This window comes from Callorhinus ursinus, unplaced genomic scaffold (genome assembly GCF_003265705.2).
Source record: "Callorhinus ursinus isolate GAN/ISIS: 27379988/994484 unplaced genomic scaffold, GSC_fseal_2.0 scaffold32, whole genome shotgun sequence".
NCBI lineage: Eukaryota > Metazoa > Chordata > Mammalia > Carnivora > Otariidae > Callorhinus > Callorhinus ursinus.
In genome coordinates this window covers 12,329,748-12,351,039 of record NW_027397094.1, presented here as the reverse complement: position 1 = coordinate 12,351,039, position 21,292 = coordinate 12,329,748, and the positions used below count along the sequence as shown (strand labels likewise).

General features: G+C 39.4%; 1 protein-coding gene across 1 annotated transcript in view; it reads right to left on the bottom strand.

The window, feature by feature from the left end:
- LYST (lysosomal trafficking regulator) overlaps positions 1-19,118 on the bottom strand; it is a 163,660-nt gene extending 144,542 nt beyond the window's left edge. Inside the window, exon 1 of the mRNA XM_025850667.2 lies at positions 19,020-19,118. The gene's annotated coding sequence lies outside the window, so the exon portion shown is untranslated. The remainder of the gene's footprint in view (positions 1-19,019) is intronic.
- Between the last annotated feature and the right edge of the window lie 2,174 nt (positions 19,119-21,292).

The following is a 21,292-nucleotide window of genomic DNA, read 5'->3' as shown; positions in this document are numbered from 1 at the left end:
TATAATTTTGGAACTTTGGTCCTCTACTGTTTTCTAATGGTGTTCAAATTCCCCAGAATTGCTCAAAGATTACCTGCTCATCAATGACATTAACACATTTTCTCAGAATCTGAACCTGTGATGTGAACCCATTTAGAGCAACCAGAGGTTCTGGTACAATCTCCTCTCTAATGGTGGGCTTAAATTTTCTATTATTCTTCTTACATCCAGCTTTATTAATCTGTGTGGAGATCATTCCTTATGTCAGAGAAGCCAGAAACAAAACAGAAGCTGAGAAGTTTCATTTACTCTCTGTATCCAATTATAGGGTCAGGTTTTTTGTTTTGTTTTGTTTTGTTTTAATTTGAGTATAGTTACATTAGTCTCAGATGTGACATTAGTCTCAGATGTACAACATAGTGATGCAACTTCTCTATACTACGCCATGCTCACCACAAGTGTGGCTACCATCTGGCGGCCAGTTTGTTTAAAACAAAAATCTATTATTTGCTTGCTGTTTTCATCTTCTATATATAAAATGTAAAAGGTCAGCCTTAACCTTTTGCAAAACCTCAGCTCATTATTCTCAGGGTTATATTCCTCTTTTATATGAGATATCTGTATCTACATCTATGTATTTTTGTTTCATATCCTTCTTTCCTTCTTCTGCACATGTTATTTTAAATATAAGTTCATCTGGCCACTTGACCTTGCTCTTTTCTTCACATACTATTTCCAGTTGTTCAATAAAAACTCTGCCTATGGCCATGTGACACACACTTTCCCTTCTGGAGACTATTTCCATGGCATCATATCTATCTTTACTTTGAAATTTAGGAACTCTGTATTTGTTTGTTTGTTTGTTTGTTTTGGAACTCTGTATTTCTAATTCTCCATATTCCAGATTTCCTCTGTATTCCTCTTCCTGTTTCTTACTTATTCATTTAACATTTACTAAAACACCCACTTTGTGCTAGGTACTAAGAACACAAAAATGTGAAAGTAATTTCAGTCTCTGCCTCTAAGAAGGTCCCATTGTGGTGGCAAAGGCAAACCAATACACAGGGTGTTGTGTACGGATAAGGGGACACTGAATCCAATTTGAGTAGTCAGGGAGGCTTCATGAAGGATGTAATCTTTCACTAAAAGTTGAACATGTAAAGACAGAAAAGGGGGGAAGAAAGGCATACAGACAGAAAGAGCAGCTCAAGTCAAGTCCCTGACAGAATTACGGTAAGTTTGGTATCAAAATGCAAAATGAGAAGCATGCAAATAAGGATGGAGACAGTAGTGACCAAGGATAAATAAAAGGAACTTCTAGTGGGCTGAGAGCTCAGCAGAGGTTGAAAACCACAAATTTCAGGTAGAATCACTTTTCTCAGATGGTTGAGTTTCTCTGGCAGGGCTCAGCTGCTTGTATCTAGTAGGAGATAGCACAGATTGTATCACTGATGTAGAAATGGGAGTTTTGGTGGGTGGAGGAAGGGAAAGAGAACTAAGGTACAGTGAGAGAACAATCCATATGGTCAAAACTGGGATACAGACTGGCTAGAAAAAGAGGCCAGGCAGATGTTGATACACAAGTTGAAATACAGGCCTGCAATCAATCTCTCTGAGATTGAAGAATAAAAAATGAGCGAATATTAAAAAGAAAAAAAAACCCACGAGGGAATAAAAGACATTGGAATTTTTCGGTTTCTGAAACAAGCAGTTCCAGATGATAACACCCAGAGTGTAACTGTGCGAGTAGGTGTCTAAAATGCAAGTTAAGGACACTGCAGCTGAGTAAACCACGAGGCTAGTTTTTTGGACAACAGGTCATTGTTAGCTCTTAAAACAAAAGCTCCTTGATGACAGGGATTTTGTCTGTTGCATTTACTGTAAAATCTACAGCAACTAGAATACTATGTGGCACACCTATTTGTTGAATTTGTTAAATGAATGACATGGGTTTCTCTCAGGATTCCTATTATGTTCACTTGCCTAATTAAGCCCTCATAGTGAGTCAAAATTAGATTCAGAGTTATCAGCTTCCCTCATTACCTCCTTAACCTTCTGGAAGTGAAATGGTCAATAAAATTAGTCAGTTGCGGCTCTGCTTTTATTGAGTAAGACTCCCCACAGACATTTGGATAGTTGACAATGATATCTTAGCTCTGTTCTGGTTCTGTGATTAATTGCCACAACCCATTATCCGAAAGATCACAGAATTAAGCTATCACCCTCAGTCTTGAGGATTTTGACACAGTCATTTCCTTGACATGCAGTATAAAACTACTACACTAAGTCATATTGCCTATGTTCTCCAGTTCTGGGCATTTTTAAATACCTTGTCATTCCTGTGTTTTTATCAGTGCTACCCAAAACATTACAGTTACCACTAAAAATAAAATCTCAGGCTCAACAGCAGGACAAAAAGGGCTCCCTACCTCACCAAGTTTCCTCCCCAAGAACTATCAAATCTATCACTCATTCATTCACTCATTCATAAATTCAACCAAACTTTATTACTTATTCAATAAATAATAAATATTTACTAATCTGCTTACTCATTCTATTTTCCTAGGTTTTGACTCTGTTGTGAATAGTCAGTCAGCATTGTGACAGTGGTGAAAAAGGCAGAAGAGTGTGAATCTAGCAATTACCAGCCACCACACAAAGCTGTGTGATGTTTGGCTTCCTTTTCCATGAAATGTCTATCCCACAGAGTTACTTTGTAGATCTTTGAAGATTATACAACCTCAGTAAACATTCTTGGTAAATATCATAGTTCCCTTTAGGTGCCCAGCACTAGGTGACAGCAGAGAGTGCCATCTGGAGGAAGAAAGAGATCATTACAACCTCTCCTCAGAGCAGTGTATATGGAAATGTTGATGTTGGGCTTCATGACCATACAGTTTTCAAGGAAGCACTGAAAATAAAAGGAGGGAATACCAATATATTTTCTCTTTTCCATGTCTTGTGACTTCTACAGAAAAGGAGGAGAGGAAAAATACAATAAAAAAGTTTATAAGAATGAACTTTACTCTTAGAGCCTGATTAGAAATCATACATTTTCCTCATGAAATGGTAATATCTGAAGGGCTCAACTCCTAACTTTCATCAAATGCCCCAAATCCTGGTAAATTCATTTTTAAAATAATGTTAGGTACCTTCCTAAATTTCTTAATTAAAATAATATTAGAGAAATTACCACTGGAAAGAATATTGTTTTAGAAATGTATTATGTACCAAAAAGGAAGAGACTGCTATCAACTGCAGGTTATTGAGAGGATCAAACACACTACTACACAGAATAATAAATATTCAATGAATTCTTTTGAATCAGAACCTGTAGTGATTTGAAGCAGCCTTCCTAAAAATAAAGGTTGGTCGTTATGGACAATTAATTATGCTAAATCCCATCTCTCCAAATATATTCAATATATATTGAATATAGACTGATTAATGACTTTCCCAAAGATCTCATATATTCTTTGCAACACATCACTAAAAATTAAAAACCCTTTGGGGAAAACAATGATAACACTATTTATGCCATTTCATAAGTGACATAAATAAAAGTATGAATGTGAATAAAGTTAGAATCACACATTTTCACAATGGCAGAAACTTGAGACATCATATTCTCCATCCCCACATTCTAAAGATGACAAAAACTGAAGCCCACCGGTGCAAAGTTCCCTGTTGGGTCCCGTAACTGTCTTAGGAGTTACATGATATTTTTAGAGCTAATTAACTAGAACTAAAATAGCCAAGTTTAGAAGAAATAGCCAAGTTTAGAAGACACAGCCCTTCTTCTGTCAGGTCAATTAAAAATTAGACAATGGGCAAAGAAGTTTCCTTAACACTAAATACTATCTGTAAATGTTGCTAGACTGCAATCTGTACACCTGGAAATAAGCTTCAAAAACCTCTCTCTACAAACTTTTGCTTGTTGCACTAAGTGCAACTGCAATTAGGCAGTTATCCTGCCTCTCTGTCCTACGCTGTTTCACTCCTCCAGGCTAATATCCTGCCACCCCAAACTTCTCAAGGTGTTCTATACCTTCATGCTATCTTTCTCCACATGTTTCCACATTTTCCATTTACATCAGGAAGTAAATGAACTGGGGAAAAAAACAAAAACCGAGAAACAAAACACTCTGCTCCTCCTAGAAAGAGGTATTTACATTTTAACAAGAAGTAACACCTCCAGTTCTAACTGGAATTACAAGATAAGAGGGGTAGAAGTTGGCTCTGATGTAGATGTTCCATATTAAAAATGTAGGACTACAGGGGCACCTGGGTGGCTCAGTCAGCTAAGCGTCTGCCTTCGGCTCAGGTCATGATCCCAGGGTCCTGGGATGGAGCCCCTGCATCAGGCTGCCTGCTGGGGGTGGGGGGGGGGAAGCCTGCTTCTCCCTTTCCTGCTCCCCTTGCTTGCACTCTCTCTGTGTCAAATAAATAAATAAATAAATAAATAAATAAAATCTTTAAAAAAAATGTAGGTATAAATAATCCTTAACCAGTAAATGTGGGGGGGGGGGACAGTTGTACTGTTCCTACTTTTATTCTGTATTATGCTTTTAGGCTAAGTACAAAAATGCACTGAATGAAATATTTTCAATTTATGTAGAATGGCATAGGCTGATAAAGAAAACTCAATAAAATGAAAAGGGCTGTGGTTCAGGGGCAAAGGGTAGAAATCTAAGACAGCAGTAGCCCCAGAAAAGTGAACGTACTATTTTTTTTCATATTTCAGGGAGTCGACAAACAACACCGCCTGCTCCCCTCCCCCTCTCCAAGCCCATGATGTCTTGGTTAACACTCTCTCTTGAGCTTGCCTGGACACCTGTGATTGGCCCAGAGAGAAGTCATCATGGCTCCTCCTTTGACAAAGCTGGCCCAGGCACGGTGTAGCAAGGCCGAATTTTAAAATAAATTCAGAGTCAGTCACACCAAAATATATCAAAGTTAAGCCCTTCAACAAGCAGTTCACTTTCCCTAAAAGAAACAAATTGGGCAATCAGATGTCTCCGAAGAACCTGGGTTTGATCCTGAGCACCACAAAAGAATGGAAATTGAGACACCTGTGGTTATAGTGAGGCGACAACAAACAGAACTATGAAGGCTCATCCAGGTAGATCATCACCCCCCCCCCCCCGCTTTATATCCCTTTTAGAAGGAATGTGCTGGAAGTTTTAGACTGAAGAGCTCATACATCCTCAACACAGATCTCTGGATTTTATAGAATACTGATAACGGTGATGATGATGATGTAGCTGCCATCTACAAATGACTACTACCCATCAGGCACTCCTAAAAGCACTCCACTACAGCTGTTGGTTTAATCCTCATAACAAGCTCATAAGTATAATGATATCCCTACTTGTCACATGTTAGAAGCTGAAGCACAATGAGGTTAAGCAACTGCTTCAGGTCACAGAGCTAGGAAGTGTCAGAGGCAAGATTCAGACTCAGGCAATCTGTCTGTATTCTGCATACACATGTCTGTTCTCCCAGGCAATCATTAACCTCCTCCCTCCAACAAACCAGCTCTTCCTTCCTCACTCCTATTTCAGTTGATGGCCTCTACCCAGTTACTAAGGGAAAAACCAGAATAGCACTTCATCTGGGGCCCAGTCAGTTAATTCGGCTTGACAGCGCCACTTGCTAACTCTATGATCTTGGCTTCTTGGCTTCCTCCCTCTAAGCCTCAGTCTTATCTAAGAACACACCAAGTTGTTGTGTATATTTAAATTACATGAGATAATGCACATAAAATGCATTGCACAGTGCCCAGCAGACTGTAGGAAGATCAATGCTTATTAGTGATTACGATCATTACCTCAATCTGGTTCTCCCCCTCTAACCTGAGGCCTGAGCATCCTCAGGCCCTCATCCCCTCTCTCACTTGCAATGCTGCCAACGTCTTAACTGGTCACTCTGCCTGGTCTACTTTCTATCCAGTGCAAATTCTACAACTGCTAAAACTGTCATTCACTTTTCTTAAAATAATAAGCGACACTCCAATTCCTAGGGAATAAGTTTCCAACTCGTTGTTGTTATTGTTGTTGTTGTTGTTGTTATGGTGCTCTATACTTCCCTCATCCTCTAACCTTCCTAATCTCTTGCTACATCTCAGGACACACTCTGCCACCCCATAATTCCTCCTAAGGGGACTCACTTTCTCAACACTATTCACTAATGTTTTTTGTCATGTTACTGCTGCTACAGAAATTCCTATTAATTCCCAGTGAATTACTTTCTACATGCCTCTTAGGACTCACCGCATTGTGTTACGGTATTGTATTGTTTCTTTCCAAACTAGATTATACTTCCCTTAAGAAGGGAAAGCAGGTCTCATTTGTTTAAAAAAAAAAAAATCCTTTTTGCCTAACACAGTGCCACAACTAGTAAGAACTCAACAAATAAACACCAACTCACCTAATACTAACTTCGATAAAAAACATTTTAATATTCAAATTCCTTTAGGAAATCTTCCTGCAGCTAAAGCTCTGAGAAATAAATAGCCACATTTACAAAAGCTGTTTTCCGTTCCTTAGCAAGCATTTAAGGTACTAAGGAAAGCACTACAGAAACATGTAAAAACTTCACCAAAATTTTTTTAGATTAAAAACAAAAAATGTCAGCAATAAAATCTTGGAGTTTATCCTTCCTACGTTAAAGATCATAATGCAGAGTAAACAGTTTAAGAGTTCTTTAAAATCAATTCTAGAAATAATGGTTTTCCATACCCCTTAAAGAGATACTATAAACACAGCTTGGCATCTTATCCTAAATGTGAAATGAAAATAAAAATAATTTCCATAGCAACATCATAATGATCAGTAGTTTTTTTTTTTTAAGATTTTTATTTATTTGTCAGAGAGAGAGAGCACAAGCAGGGGGAGCAGCAGAGGGAGAGGGAGAAGCAGAGGCTCCTCACTGAGCAAGGAACCCGATGTGGGACTCGATCCCAGAACCCTGGGATCATGACCTGAGGCAAAGGCAGACGCTTAACGACTGAGCCACCCAGGTGTCCCTGATCAGTAGTTTCTAATATATATTTTGTATAAGGTAAAAGATTCTGTAAAATAAGTTTCAGAAAAACTGAACACAGATATGTACAAGCTTTGAGTAAGTGTACATAGCAATAGTTTCCTCTTATTCCTTCATAATTCTTATAGACACAGTGAAAATTAGCTTCATTCTAAAAACTATTTAGTTGAGACAGTCAAGTACAGACAAATGCATTTACTGCTATAAAACATTTCACATCAAGAAAGATTAACAGTGAGATCAAATTCAGATCCAGCTGCTTAATCTACTCCTCTCTAATCATCCATGAAGACAGATAGATAGTAGGAGAGAAGGGCATAGGGAGTGAGAGTGATAGAGAACAGAAATAAAAAAGGAATACATATTAAGCAAATGCCTTTCAGATTCAACCTACGCCTGATATTTTTTTCTGCCTCATTAAGTATCATCACAATTTAGTTTCTACCACCACGGTATAAATGTAGACAGGTACAAAGACAAAGGGTTAAAGTTATAAATGAATTACATACTAGAAACCAAACACTATCACCTTGCATAGTGTATAAGGCATCTTTTGGTTATGAGATTACTTTCTTAAAATGCATTAAAATGTTCAAGAGGTTGGTGGCATAGTAGAAAGAATACTACACTAAAAGTCAAGACACTTTTGGTTTTCTGTTTTGCCTCAAACACCCTTTAGGATCTCAGGCAAAATGCTTAACCTTCTGATCCCCATTATTCTTACACATATTAAAACAAAACTAGATGATCTCTAAATATCTTTTAGGCTGTGAACTTTCATGATAGTACAGCATTCAGAAAATAGTAATATAGTAACAGTAAACATCAAAGTTCATTTAAGATTAAAATTACACATTCTAGGGGTCCCTGGGTAGCTTAGTCAGGCATGCAACTCTTGGTTTCAGCTCAGGTCATGATCTTAGGATCCTGAGACAGAGCCCTGCGGGGCTCCACTCAGCACAGAGTCTGCTTGAGATTCTCTCCCTCTCCCTCTGCCCCTTCCCTGACTCTCTCTCTCTAATAAATAAATAAAAATATTTTTTTAAAAATAATACATTCTAAATATTTCCTTAAATTGTGAATAATCATGTTTTATCAAAACTACCTTACCGGGATTCCATTTTTTAGAAATAAAGTGTAGAGAAAAGAAATACGTTTCAGCCGTATGGAATATATGACTTCAGAAATATTCTCCAAAATATTTAAATAAGGCTAACAGAAAAAAATTCAAGAAAGTTACCAGCATTACCATCTTTGGAAGCATTATTAAAGAGAAAATCCAGAAAACAGTAAAGGATTTGAATCTTTAATAAACTGTAAGTTATAATGCACTAACGATATTAAAAAGTAGCACAAAAGCAAGCTGATTGGTATAAGCAGCTATTCTACAAGTTATACCAGTAAAACCTCCTTTTGCCATTGGCCAGGATACACTGAACTGTGCACTTCAATGAATCAATACCCACAAGCAGTAACAATGAATGCATTTTATGAACTGATAAATGTCTGTTGCCCTTCCAAATAAGCTACATTAATATAATAAAAGAGGAACTCATTCTTAGCTTTGTTTTAATTTCACACTCATCCAAACTCCATATAATAATTACACTGTTGAAATAATATGTATGCAATTATGATTATTATTCTTCCATCTAAGGAATTCAGATAAGTGAACTACAGAACTAATAGGAATTCTATTGTAGCAAATCACATTTTGATCAGAGCAATCTTAAAGATGGAAGAGAAATGAAAAAATTAATATACTATTACTGCTCTTTAAAAGTTCATAATACTCAAACGAGCATATAGAATTGGTTTCACTGATGCTAAATAAATTACTAAAAACACATTCAGCCAAAAACCAAATGCTACAACAAAAAACTTAAATATACTTAACCAAAATATATTTCCAATAAGCAAAGACACAGTTAACTTTGAAACAGTTAAGCACAAGAACAAGTTCCTAAAAAAAAATAGCAAATCCATCCCAACAACAATCTTGGGGTGGGACATGGTTAAACCATGCCAAAAAACAGGCTTAAAAGTAGAGAAAAAATAACCAACATTTTTTTACAAAACTAGAACAAAGAATGCTAAAATTTATATAAACCACAAAAGAACCAAAATAGCCAAAGAAGTCTTTTTTTTTTTAGTGTTTTTTAAAATTTTAATTCCACTACAATTAACTTTCAGTGTTATATTAGTTTCAGGTGTACAATATAGTGATTCAACACTTCTGTACATCACCCTGGGCTCATCACGACGAGGGCACTCCTTAATCCCCATCACCTATTTCACCCAACCTCCTGCCCACCTCCCCTCTGGTGACCATCAGTTTGTTCTCTATAGTTAAGAGTTTGTTTCTTGGTTTGTCTCTCTTTTTTTCCCTTTGCTCATTTGTTTTGTTTCTTAAATTCAACATATGAGTGAAATCATATGGTATTTGTCTTTCTCTGACTTACTCACTTAGCATTATACTCTCTCTGTGGCTCCAACCATGTCGTTGCAAATGGCAAAATTTCATTCTCTTTTATGGTTGAGTAATAGTCCATTATACACACACACACGCACGCACGCACGTGCACACACACCAGGGTTCCTTTCTCTCCACATCCTCAACTTGTTATTTCTTGCCTTTTTGATTCTAGCCATTCTGCCAAGTGTAAGGTGAGATCTTATTGTGGTTCTGATTTGCATTTTTCTGATGATTAACAATGTTGACATCTTTTCCTGTGTCTGTTGTCCATTTGTATGTCTTCTTTGGAAAAATGTGTATTCAGGTCCTTTGGCCATTTATTAATCAGAGTATTTGTTTTTTTGGTATTGGCTTATATAAATTCTTTATATATTTTGGATATTAGCCCCTTATCAGATATATCATTTGCAGATATCTTCTGCCATTCAGCAGGTTGCCTTTTTGTTTTGTTGATGGTTTCCTTCACTGTGCAGAAGCTTTTTATTTTGGTGTAATCATAATAGTTTAATTTTGCTTTTGTTTTTTTTCTTGCCTTAGGAGATATATCTAGAAAAATGTTTCTATTGCTGGTATCAAAGACATTACTGCCTGAGCTCTCTTCTAGGATTTTTATGGATTCAGGTCTCACATTTAGGTCTTCAATCCATTTTGAGTGTATGGTATAAGAAAGTGGTCTGGTACAGACTGTCTTTTTCCCATTGTATATTCTTGCCTCCTTCGTTGTAATCTAAATGACCATAAAAACATGGGTTTATTTCTGGGCTCTCTATTCTGTTCTATTGATGTATGTTTCTATTTTTGTACCAGGACCATATTGTTTTTGATTACTACAGCGCTGTAGTATATATTGAAATCCGAGATTGTGATACTTCTAGCTTTGTTCTTCTTTCTCAAGATTGCTTTGCCTAACACTAATTTAAAGGGATTTATGTTCCTCTTTGTTTATATCAGCATTATTTACAACAGCCAAATTATGGAAGCAGCCAAAGTGCCCATCAATAGATGAATGGATAAAGAAAATGTGGTACACATAGACAATGGAATATTACTCAGCCATAAAAAAGAATGCAACCTTGCCATTTGCAATGACAAGGATGGAGCTAGAGAGTATAATTCTAAGTGAAATAAGTCAGTCAGAGAAAGATAAATATGATTTCACTCATATGTGGAATTTAAGAAACAAAATAAATGAACAAAGAGAAAAAGAGAAACAAACAAAAACCCCAGACTCTTTTTTTTTTTTTTTAAACCCCAGACTTAAATACAAAGAACAAACTGACGGTTGCCAGAGGGGAGGTAGGTGGGGGGATGGGAAATATAGATAAAGAGGCTTAAGAGTGCCCTTACCAGGATGAGCACTGAGTAACATACAGAATTGCTGAATCATTACAGCCTACACCTGCAACTAACACAGCACTGTTAATTTCAATAATATATAAATAAGAAATAACATGTCAAAGAAACAAAAATCCAAAAAGCAGAGGAAAGAAAATATTTCTCGGTATTTATCAAATGTATACTAGGTTTTAAGCATTATCCCAAGTATATATGACATATAATATATAAGGTATATAAATTATATAATTATATCAAATATAATTATATATAACAATATTCACAAGTACCATATGACAAAAATATTACTGTTATGATTTTAGACAGTTGAAATATCCAGAAATAGTCAAGAATGATAGCCAGTAAGTTTGATAAGCTATTCCTAGAAACCACATTTCTCTGGTCTGGAAGCCTATATTCTTTTCAGCTTCTTAAGAGAGAAGATACTTTTTTTTTTTATTTTAATTTTAAAAAAAAATTTTTTTAATGATTTATTTACCCATTTGAGAGAGAGAGAGTGCATAAGCCAGCAAGGAGCCCCATGGTGGGGGGGGGCGGGGGGAGGTGGATGCCATGCCCCTGAGATTACGACCTGAGCAGAAACCAAGAGTCCAACGCTTAACCGACTGAGCCACTCAGGCATCAGAGAGAAGAGACTTCTTAGAAGAGACTTTGCAAAAGAGATAACTTAAAAGGAAGTTCAACTTTTCCAAGCCCTTCATTTACATTAATAATAAAAATAACTTTTTATCATTTTACAATTTTCAAGTAAGATCTCAAGAGCATTTTGTTCATCTATCACAAGAAGTCCATATGTTAGGACCTCTATTTTACTCATTTAAAAAGTTGGTCTTCTACAATCTGTCAGAGTCAAAGAACGAAAGGAGAAGAGGGACGCCTGAGTGGCTCAGTCGGTTGAGCATCTGCCTTCGGCTCGGGTCATGATCCCAGGGTCCTGGGATTGAGCCCCACATGGGGCTCCCTGCCTGACGGGGAGTCTGCTTCTCCCTCTGCCTCCCACCATGCTCTTGTGCTCTCTCTCTCACTCTCAAATAATTAAATAAAATCTTAAAAAAAAAAAAAGGAGAAGATGCCTTAGCAACAATAAAGTAGCTGGAATAAAAATCTAGCAGGTTGTAGGAGATACAATTCTGGAATACGAGTCAGACTGAGGCTCTGCCTCAGTCCGTGCTCCAGCATCCCTAGATCTTTGATTCCCCATATAGAGAATGAGAAGATAGAATTTATCTCTTGTTACTTTTCAAGCTCTAAAATGTGCTGGCAGTGTTCCTGAGATGTGTTAATGTTGCATATACAGAAAGAAACTTTGGTCAAAGCTACTTGCTAAAAACTAATCAACACAAATTATAAAAAAAAAAATCAGTGTTACAGGATCAGGAATCCTGAACTAATACACCTTATGCTTATGTGCACATACCACCCCCCCCCCAAAAAAAAAGGAGAGGAAAAAAATGGAATCCTAGAGTTAGCCCACAACCTAAATGTCACTTTTCAGGATTTCACCAAATTAGGAATTCTCTCTCTTCCATAAACATTTTCTACCTATTTTAGCTTCTGATAAGTTGTGTTATTAAAAAGTCTGTCTTACTTGATTTAAAATGTATCTTCCTCTTACTTTCACTCTTTCCATTATAACAAAAGTACTAACTAGACCTTACCAGGAGGCATTGGTTGGAAATCCAGCTCCCTCCTAGTTTTTAACCCCTCATCTCCATCGGCTTCTTCTCTGCCTAAAGTAAGTATCTATGTATATCTTGTTAATACCTCCCTCTTTCAAGATTACTCAAGGGTAGTCTCTACTTGAAGTGGTCTTCCCGCCTCAGCTCACCTCACCTCTCTGTGCACTGCAGTCTGACTTTTGCCCACACTCCTCCACCAAAACTAGTCAGGCCAAGATCAACAATAACCTTCTAATTGCCAATGGACACATTCCAGTCCTTATCTTATTTGACCTCTCTGAGGAATATAAGGCATAGGAGACTACTGATCATTCATTTCTTGAATCTCTCTTCTTTCTGGATTTGTGAGATACCAAATCTCTTTTGGCTTTCCTTCGGCCCTGCTGACCACTCCTTCTGTCTCCTTAGCTGGAACCTTCTTTGCCAGCTCCTTCACGTTGGCGAGCCTCTGGATTCTGTCCTCCTCCTCACTTCTCTTTGTGTTTTCTTTCGATGATCTCGTCCACTACTAAGGCTTCTAGTACGACCCCTACGTTAATGGATACCAAATCTTCATATAGAGAGGAATCCAGAACTTCTTTCAAATCTCCAGACTCTTATAGAACAAAATGTACCCAGAACATTTTAGGGCCGTATTATAGGGCTAGAGACGATAATCTTAGGCTAGTAAGCTCCATTCATGTCCCTCTAATTTAGGGCTCAATTCATTCATTCTCAACATCCACAGCCCCTTTCCAAGGTGATAGGTCCCCCAGTTACCTGTCACTGATATGACTAAACATCTTGATTTGCCTACGACTTTCCTGGTTTATGCCTGCTGTCCCAGAGTAACCATTAATGACATTCTTTTCATTTTCAAAATAAACGTTTGGTCAATAAATTATGTGCCCACCCATCCTTTCTGATTTTTTACACACAACTAGATGAGCCTTCCTTCCTCCCTGGATTCTTTACTCCCTAGCTTTAGGAACCCTAGTTCCATTGCCAAGAAACATCCCTATATCCTCTACCTTTACATAAGAGGATCACTTCATCTCCTCCTAATACATCACTATATACACCCAGATCCCAGGCCAGGAAGACAAGTTAGCATTACTTGGGTTATCACCTGGTTCCCAAGGTGACTTATGCATCATTATTACACCATTTTATCCACTTTTTAAGGCATTATACTATATTTATACTATATTACATTATAGCTATATTTATAGTTGTCAACCACTGACTCTGAGTCTTTCATCTCCCTTTACTGAGAACTTTGTCATACAACTCCCGTCTTCCTCTCCATACAAGATCTGCTATTCTGAGGGCTGCATTATCTATAAGAACAAATAATCCCAACATACTTGGATTCAGAGTTCTTTGACTTCCTCTTCTTCAATGACCCCTACTTTGTGGAGGGTGAGCATGGTTTAGTAGGTGGTTGTGAAAAATAAGTATGGTTTTGGAAAGTATTTAGTGTAGTGACTAGATACAGTACTCGATAAATGATAGCTTTTATTAACATTACAATTGCTGTAATTAGCACTATTAACCTTGGCTACCTACTATCATTGGTCATACTTTGGCCTTTATCATCACCTGCAACTGTTCCAACTCCAGAATCTTAAAGTTAGGACCTCACATCATGTGCCTTTTTTTCCATCCCAGTACTCCTTTACTTCCATTAATCCTACAGCTTACTCATTGAGATTCTTCACCCTCTTTGTTCTGCACATTTATCGGCCCCATCTTGGCTTGGCTGTCTTCCTTAATCAAGCAGGATACCTCTGGTTCAGCCCTTCAGTTAGCAACCTCATTATCACCCTCGGTTCCTTGACTTTATACCATCCCCCAACCCAAGTTCTACATCACACCCTCCCTTCCAATCCCCATCCAGATTCAGTCTAACTATATGCTTTTTGCACTGTTATGTAGAGCTACTGAAGAAAACGGCTTAACCATTCTGATTGGCTGCTTTCCTCATTTGTGATTTCAAGGGTGTTTATCACAACAGTAACTCTTCCCATGAAACATACCCCAACCCAGGCTCCTCTGCGTCAATTTCAGCAGATAACCTGGCACCAGGGAGACAAGAGAGGCCGTCCTGGACATGTACCTATAGGCAGAAGCATCACTGCTCTTCTTCAGGGTAACCCTTTCACCTGCACTCTTGTTCCCAACCCTTCCATTTCCTCGGAGGTTATACCTGATTATCTTCTTTCTCCTGAGACTTCAATTTTTGTGACTTCAATTTTCTTTCCTTTTCAATGACTCTTCCCATCAGTCCACTAAAGTTCCTTGACTCTTTCATCTTTAAGGAAAAACAAACCTCCCCCAATCACATCTCCTCACTCAAGCTTCCACCCACTGACCTCTCTTCCTTACCAGAAGTATTTGAAAGGATGTGTTCACTGAATGAATGAAGACTTTTTTATTTGGTTTAGACTTCTCTTCTGAGTTCCAGACTGACCTATATATTTTGAAAATTTTAATTACATGTGACTTGGTTCCGACAAAGGAAATAACTATTTTCACCAAACTGATGTGAATTGATGAATTTCACATCTCCAAATCTGTTCCTCCACCTATATTCTCAAATTTAAGATCAAGTCCCAGAATCACCATTCACCCAGACAATCTAGAATCCTTAAAGCCCACTTTGATTCTTCCGTTTTTTTAAATCCCATACCTAAGCAAGCCCTTTCTAAAATCTCCCACATCTGTCCCCTTCGTGTCTTCCCAGGGCTCCTACCATTGAGGCCTCCTCCTCTGACACTACTTCACAGGAATGTTGTGAAGGTTAAATAAAATAATAATAAATGGCAATGCACTCTGTAAGGTGTGAGGTGGTTAAAAAGATTATTTAATATTATCACACCTTTGGCAAAGTAAGGGGTTAATATGACTTGTTCTTAAAAAAAAAAACAATTCTGGGTCTTAATAATCAGTGCCTTGTTTTCTAATCACAAATTACAAAGCATCTGCTTGGCAATCTGGTCTATAATTTTTCTAGGAATTACATAGTGTCAAGATGTTCAATGTATAGTTTCTAGGCTTCACTACACCCCCCCCACTCCATTTTTAAATTTAAAATATGTGATTCTTCAGGTTTCTGGCAAAAATCTCTATCCTCTTTACCTTGTAAAGATGAGTGGCTACAGTTGTATAAACATTTCTAAGTGTGTGCAGTACTCTCCCTTATCAATCATCTATGTCTTCCACTCATTTAAAGTGGCTAGAAGTTCTCTTATTTCCTCATGCATTTTGAGTTTCAATTTCAAGGAATCACACTTGGATGGAACAATGACTAGCCTTTTGGAAAACTGTTTAATTCCTTTCTTGATTAATTAAGAGGATCACACTTTAAGCATTACTTTTTCATACTATTAAATAAGATTTTTCTTCCCCCTGCCCCAACTATTAGACCTGAAAAGCATTCGAAGTTTCTAAATGTATCAGGTCTCTTTCAATTACTATAAATCAAGGCCAGGAAAATTAAGAGAAACAAGGACAAATACTGTTGAGAAGCAACAGCAAAAGTAGGATCCAAGAGAATATGGTATTCCCACTGACTCCAAGATCAGTTTATAACTAGTTATTAATCTGACAGTTTCTTAACATACATTCAGAATATATTTAGGTTGAAAATCCATGTAAAAACATTAGTTTATAACCTGGGTTCTTAGCGTAAGGATTAGACCTTAAATTCTAAATATCTGGCCTGATATATTTTTAATACAAGTTTTACAGGCCAAATTCTATTGTTCCAAATACTGCATAATTTGATGAAAAGATCTCCATTTAACAAGTGATGGCCCATTTATTTCAAGCCATCTTTAATGAAACTAAGGAATTAGGATAATCCCTGTATATTACTGACTCATTAATAAAGTATTAAAAATACAGGTCATTTCCATTGTAATTTCACAAATGGCCAAGTGAAGCCACGTTTGATAAGATTTCTGAGGCTTAAAAAAAATTCTTGAACTTAAGCCAGCCATCTAAACATAATTTGGGAAAAGATTAATCATTTGAGGTGTTCAAGTTAAATACAGGAACAAACTACAAAGGTACTCTGAAATTCTGGATTATATGGCTTTCTCTACAACTGAAACTAACAAACAGATGCTCTGAGTGCAAGCAAATAAAAACAGAACTGCCCTTAGTGAAATGAATGTCTAAGTTGGTCCAAAAGAACTAAAAAGAAAATGAGTTTGAAAAAAAGTTGGCAGTTTATGGGTGAAAATATTAAGCCCCTGTTAAAGTCAAGATAATGTAACATCTTCAGTACAAAGTCACTGCAATCTACTGCTAATAATCTCCGCTTGGACATTTCATTTTACTGTCTTCTAACCAACCCCTCATAAGCCTCATCTCAGTACATGTCAACTTCATCTCTATACTTGCTTAGGACAAAAATTTTGGAGTCTGTAAGTCTCCTATTGAGTCTACCCTCAATTCATCTGGAAATCAACCACTCCACCAGGTCCACTCTGGTCCATATTATAATCATCTCCGACCTGAATTATGGCAAGGGTCCCTGAGCTGATATCCCTTCTTCCAATCCTGCCCAATCCCTCCCCCTGGCCCAAACAGTCTATTCTCCAGTCTATTCTCCGCTCCAGCCACCTTTTAAAAGTTTGATTATATCTCTTCTCTATTCAAAGGGATGACTCCCCTTCTCACTCAGAGTGTTAGACCAAGTCCGTACAAAGGCCTACAAGGCCTCACCCAACCTGACTTCCCATTCCCGCTTAACTGACTTCATTTCTGCCACTCTTACTTTGCTCACTCCACCACAGCCAAATCAGCCTTTGAGCTGTCCTCAAACATGCCCGGACACTCCTGCCTCAAAACTTTTTTTAAGCCTTTTCCCTCTGCTTCAACACTCTTCCCCTAGAGAGGGGTATGGAGTACCTTCTCACTTCCTTCTGGTCTTGGGCTCAAATGCCATGCTCTCCAGGAAGTCTTCCCTGGCTACCTGTAGTTAAAATTGCAACCCTCTCCCCTTACCCTCCCTCTTTCCTGCTTTTTCCTCTATAGTGCTTACCACTAAATGACATAGCACATATTTTATTATCTGAGATCCCCCACTAGAATGTAAGCTCCATGAAGGAGGGGATAAATATCTGTTCAGAATACTGGCACACAACACATGCTCAGTAAGTACTTACTAAATGTATATACCATTTTATAGTTCACAAACTGCTTTCATGTAAGTTAAATTATATAACAACTTATTTTCTCCTAGTTCCTCCTCTTCTCCAAATTCTCCAATCTTTAGGCAGTAACAATATGGAGGACAGCAAAGAGCTATTAGAAAAAAACTTGCTGACTACTTGTAAAGCTCTTTAAAACGGATACCCCAAATTAATAACTACATCTATAAAATGAAAGCTCAGAGTCAACATCTTTATTAGCATAAGGTTTCTGGGTGTGGAAGTTTAAAGTAGCAGCAGACCAGCCAAGAATCATCAGGAAGAAAAGCCCAATTCAGTTTGTCCTATCAATCTGTTAAACAAACCCTAGGAAAAATGAGAGTTGAATTCAATGTTCAAGGAAAGGTTGGTCCCTATTCAACACAAGACGCAACTCCCTTAAAATTTTCTATCTGCTTAAAACAAACCTCATCAACTACCAAGTGCTGTCACTGGGTGTGTATGGTCTGTTGAGCATATAGGGAATGTTTTGTTTTGTTTAGCCCGATAAGAATTAAGGCTAGGGAGCGGTTCTTAAAGCCTCTGACCCTAGCCCCTCCACTACTAAACAACCCGTTGCCCTCCACACCGTGGGGTCCGGGGCTCTCCCTGGGTTATTTCTGTTTATTCCTACCAGAGGCGAAGGGGCATCTCAGCCAAGGCTCTAGTGATGCCCCGGGACAGACAGCAGATGCCTCAGAGGATCCTCTGGAGAGTCTGTCGCCCCGGCAGAAGGTGTCACAAGCATGAGAAAAGCAACAGACCAAGGCACACCGGGGAGATGACAGATGGCTGAGAACCGCGGGACAGGAGCACAAGGAGCGACTGCAAGGGTGGTGGCGCGGAAACTGTCAACTCCCGTCGTCGCCCTGCCAGTCTGGGCCCGGTCGGGGTGGAGGTAGTGCCACGGCATAGGACAATAAATACAACCACGCTAGCAGCAAATCGCCGCCAGCCTACTCGACCTCCGCTCCCCCCGCCCCTCCCGCGCGCCGGGAAATAAAGTTGGTGGCGGGTGGCCGCCGCGAGGGTCCAGAGGGGCAGGGAGGAGCTCCCGCCCGCCGCTCAGCGGCTGTCAAAGGCTGCCCGGGCGCCGTGGGGAGACATCTCGGAGACCCGGAGCCGGGGAAGACGCCCGAGGACGGGCTTGGGGCCGAGTCCCCCGCGCCCTCAGCCCGGGGGCCGCTACCCCCAGCCCGGGCTGACCGCCGCCACCCCCAAACCTCCTTCCCTCCAAGGCCACGGATGGTGTCCGGGACCCCAAGCCCTCGGCCGGCGTCATCGGCGCCCAGCGGTCGCCTTTACCTGCTGTGTGGCTGCCGCCGCGCGCTTCCACTCACCGGGAGAATCCCCAGTCGTCGTCGCTGTCGCTGCTGCTGCCGCCGCTGCCGCCACGAACTCCCCACCCCCGCCCCCTCAGGTAACCCAGGAAACCGGGAACACCACCCCCTCCCTTCCCTCGTTCGGACCCAGACCCGTTCGCCTGCGCGTGCGCGCTTGCCCCGCCTCGCGCGTCCCGAGCCCCGCCCCTCGCTGGTAGGGCAGCGTCGACGTCGCAGGCGTGACGCGTGGAACTGCCGAGCCAATGGGGCAGGGAAGGGGGTGGGCCGAGCCTCAGGGCGGGGGGCCTCGGGGTTTCTCCCAGTGCGGGGGAGGCTTGCCTCGGGTCCTCGCCTTGTCTGTACCCTGCGCGGCTGGCTGTGTCGGGTCAGGGGAGAGCGACCATCGTTTGAAAAGCATCAAGCGCTTGCGCAGCGTCCGCTTCCTCTATTCAGCGTAGACACTCGTCCTGTCCTCCTTGTGTGGTCCAGAGGATGGGGGTACAAAAAATATGGGAAGGGGTTGGGAGAGGGAGGAACGGTGACCCACGAGGAAGCCTAGCCAGCCTTCCTCTGGCGCCTGGAAAAAGCCATTTTGCAAAGGTAATGTTACGCTTTGAGAAACGAAGCCACTGTAGATGTAGTTCAGCGCAAATGTGTATTTTTCAATTTAGCTCTCTTCAAACCCTTTTGTATACAGTGCGCACTGTCAACATTATGTACCTTAAAATAGAAGTGCCTCCAGCAGGTGGGAGCCGTAGGTTGAATACAAGGATGTTTTGGCTGCATCACTGAGTGCCTGGCCCAGCACATGGCTGATAGGCTGCTGCCGGCAGCTGTTCAGCATTTTAGAGGACCCCCCTGCTCACCACCCAGTCTCTGTGACGGTCCATGTGTGGCATGTCAGAGATACCGGGGAAGATCTTGAACCGGGTTCAAGTCCTACCTAATGATACAAACTATAAGCAAATGGTCTACAAATTGACAGGAATTGCGTTAGAATCAACAACTCCTGTATTTTTTGCACAGGCATCAAGAAATAGAAATAATTCAGGATGTTATGTCTTAAGGCTGTATACCAAATGCAACTCTCATCTGACCCAATGACAAGCAAAGTTGACCCACTGATGTGATTTGAAGCAACTCTTTGGGGAAAATTCTGCACTTTAAAATACTCCCCACTGATGCTTGAAGTTCAACCATTAAGCAGTTGGTAACTTTGGGCAGAGGTTGCCCACTTCCTCTGGCAATCTGTTAGAATGCAAATACTCCAAGGATGCACAACAACCAAAGTCGCTAACAAATTAGTGAAAGCGATGTGTTAGGGAAATCACTACTCATTTAACAAATATGTAATGAGCACCTACTATGTGCTAGGTACCCTGCTAGGTGCTGGAGATACTTTGGTGAATTTCCCTGAACTAAAAGAGGAAGAGGAAGCCAAACTTGACCTGTTTCACAGTTTTACCTAACAGTGAACCTATTCTTATTTTCACATCAACTTTTACCCACTATCTTAAAAACATCTTTTTTTTAATAGACAAGTCATAGAAATGATAAGTAACGATCCAGTTTCTGTTTCTCTTGAATGCAAGATAATTGATGATCATGATTTTGTTAAAGCCTAACAGAATTAAACAGACTTTGTATTACAACGGTACACAATTAGCCCTCAAAGTATTATTTATTTGTAAAAGGCACAAAGTAATGTCATTTCTGACTATTCTTTTCTCTGTATATCTGTATAACCAAGCTACCACAGTATGAACTTTGTTCAAACGTATCTTAGAACATGGATATTTAGTATACATAATTAGATAAAACTTAATTCAAAGGATTTCAAATGAACACAAGAAATGTGTAACCACATACATTCAATAGAAGAAAGAAAAAAGAAAAAGTGATAGATATATAGAAGGAAGCCTTACTTATGTATGTATCACCCTTTGGAAAACTTTGTAAGTGGGAAGTTCTCCAGATAATTTGACTCAAATTGATTCTAAAATCAAGCTTTTAAAAGGTGCAGTTAATATACATTTGACTCTTGAACAACACAGGGGCTAGGGGTGGTGACCCCTGTGCAAAGAACTTCTGACTTCCCCCAAACTCAACTATTAATAGGCTACTGTTGACTGAAAACCTTACATGTATTTTGTGTACTGTATTCTTAAAGTAAGCTAGAGAAAAGAAAATGTTAGGGAGAAAACTATGAGGAAAATACATTTATACTAGTGTATTGTACTTATTGAAAAAAAATCC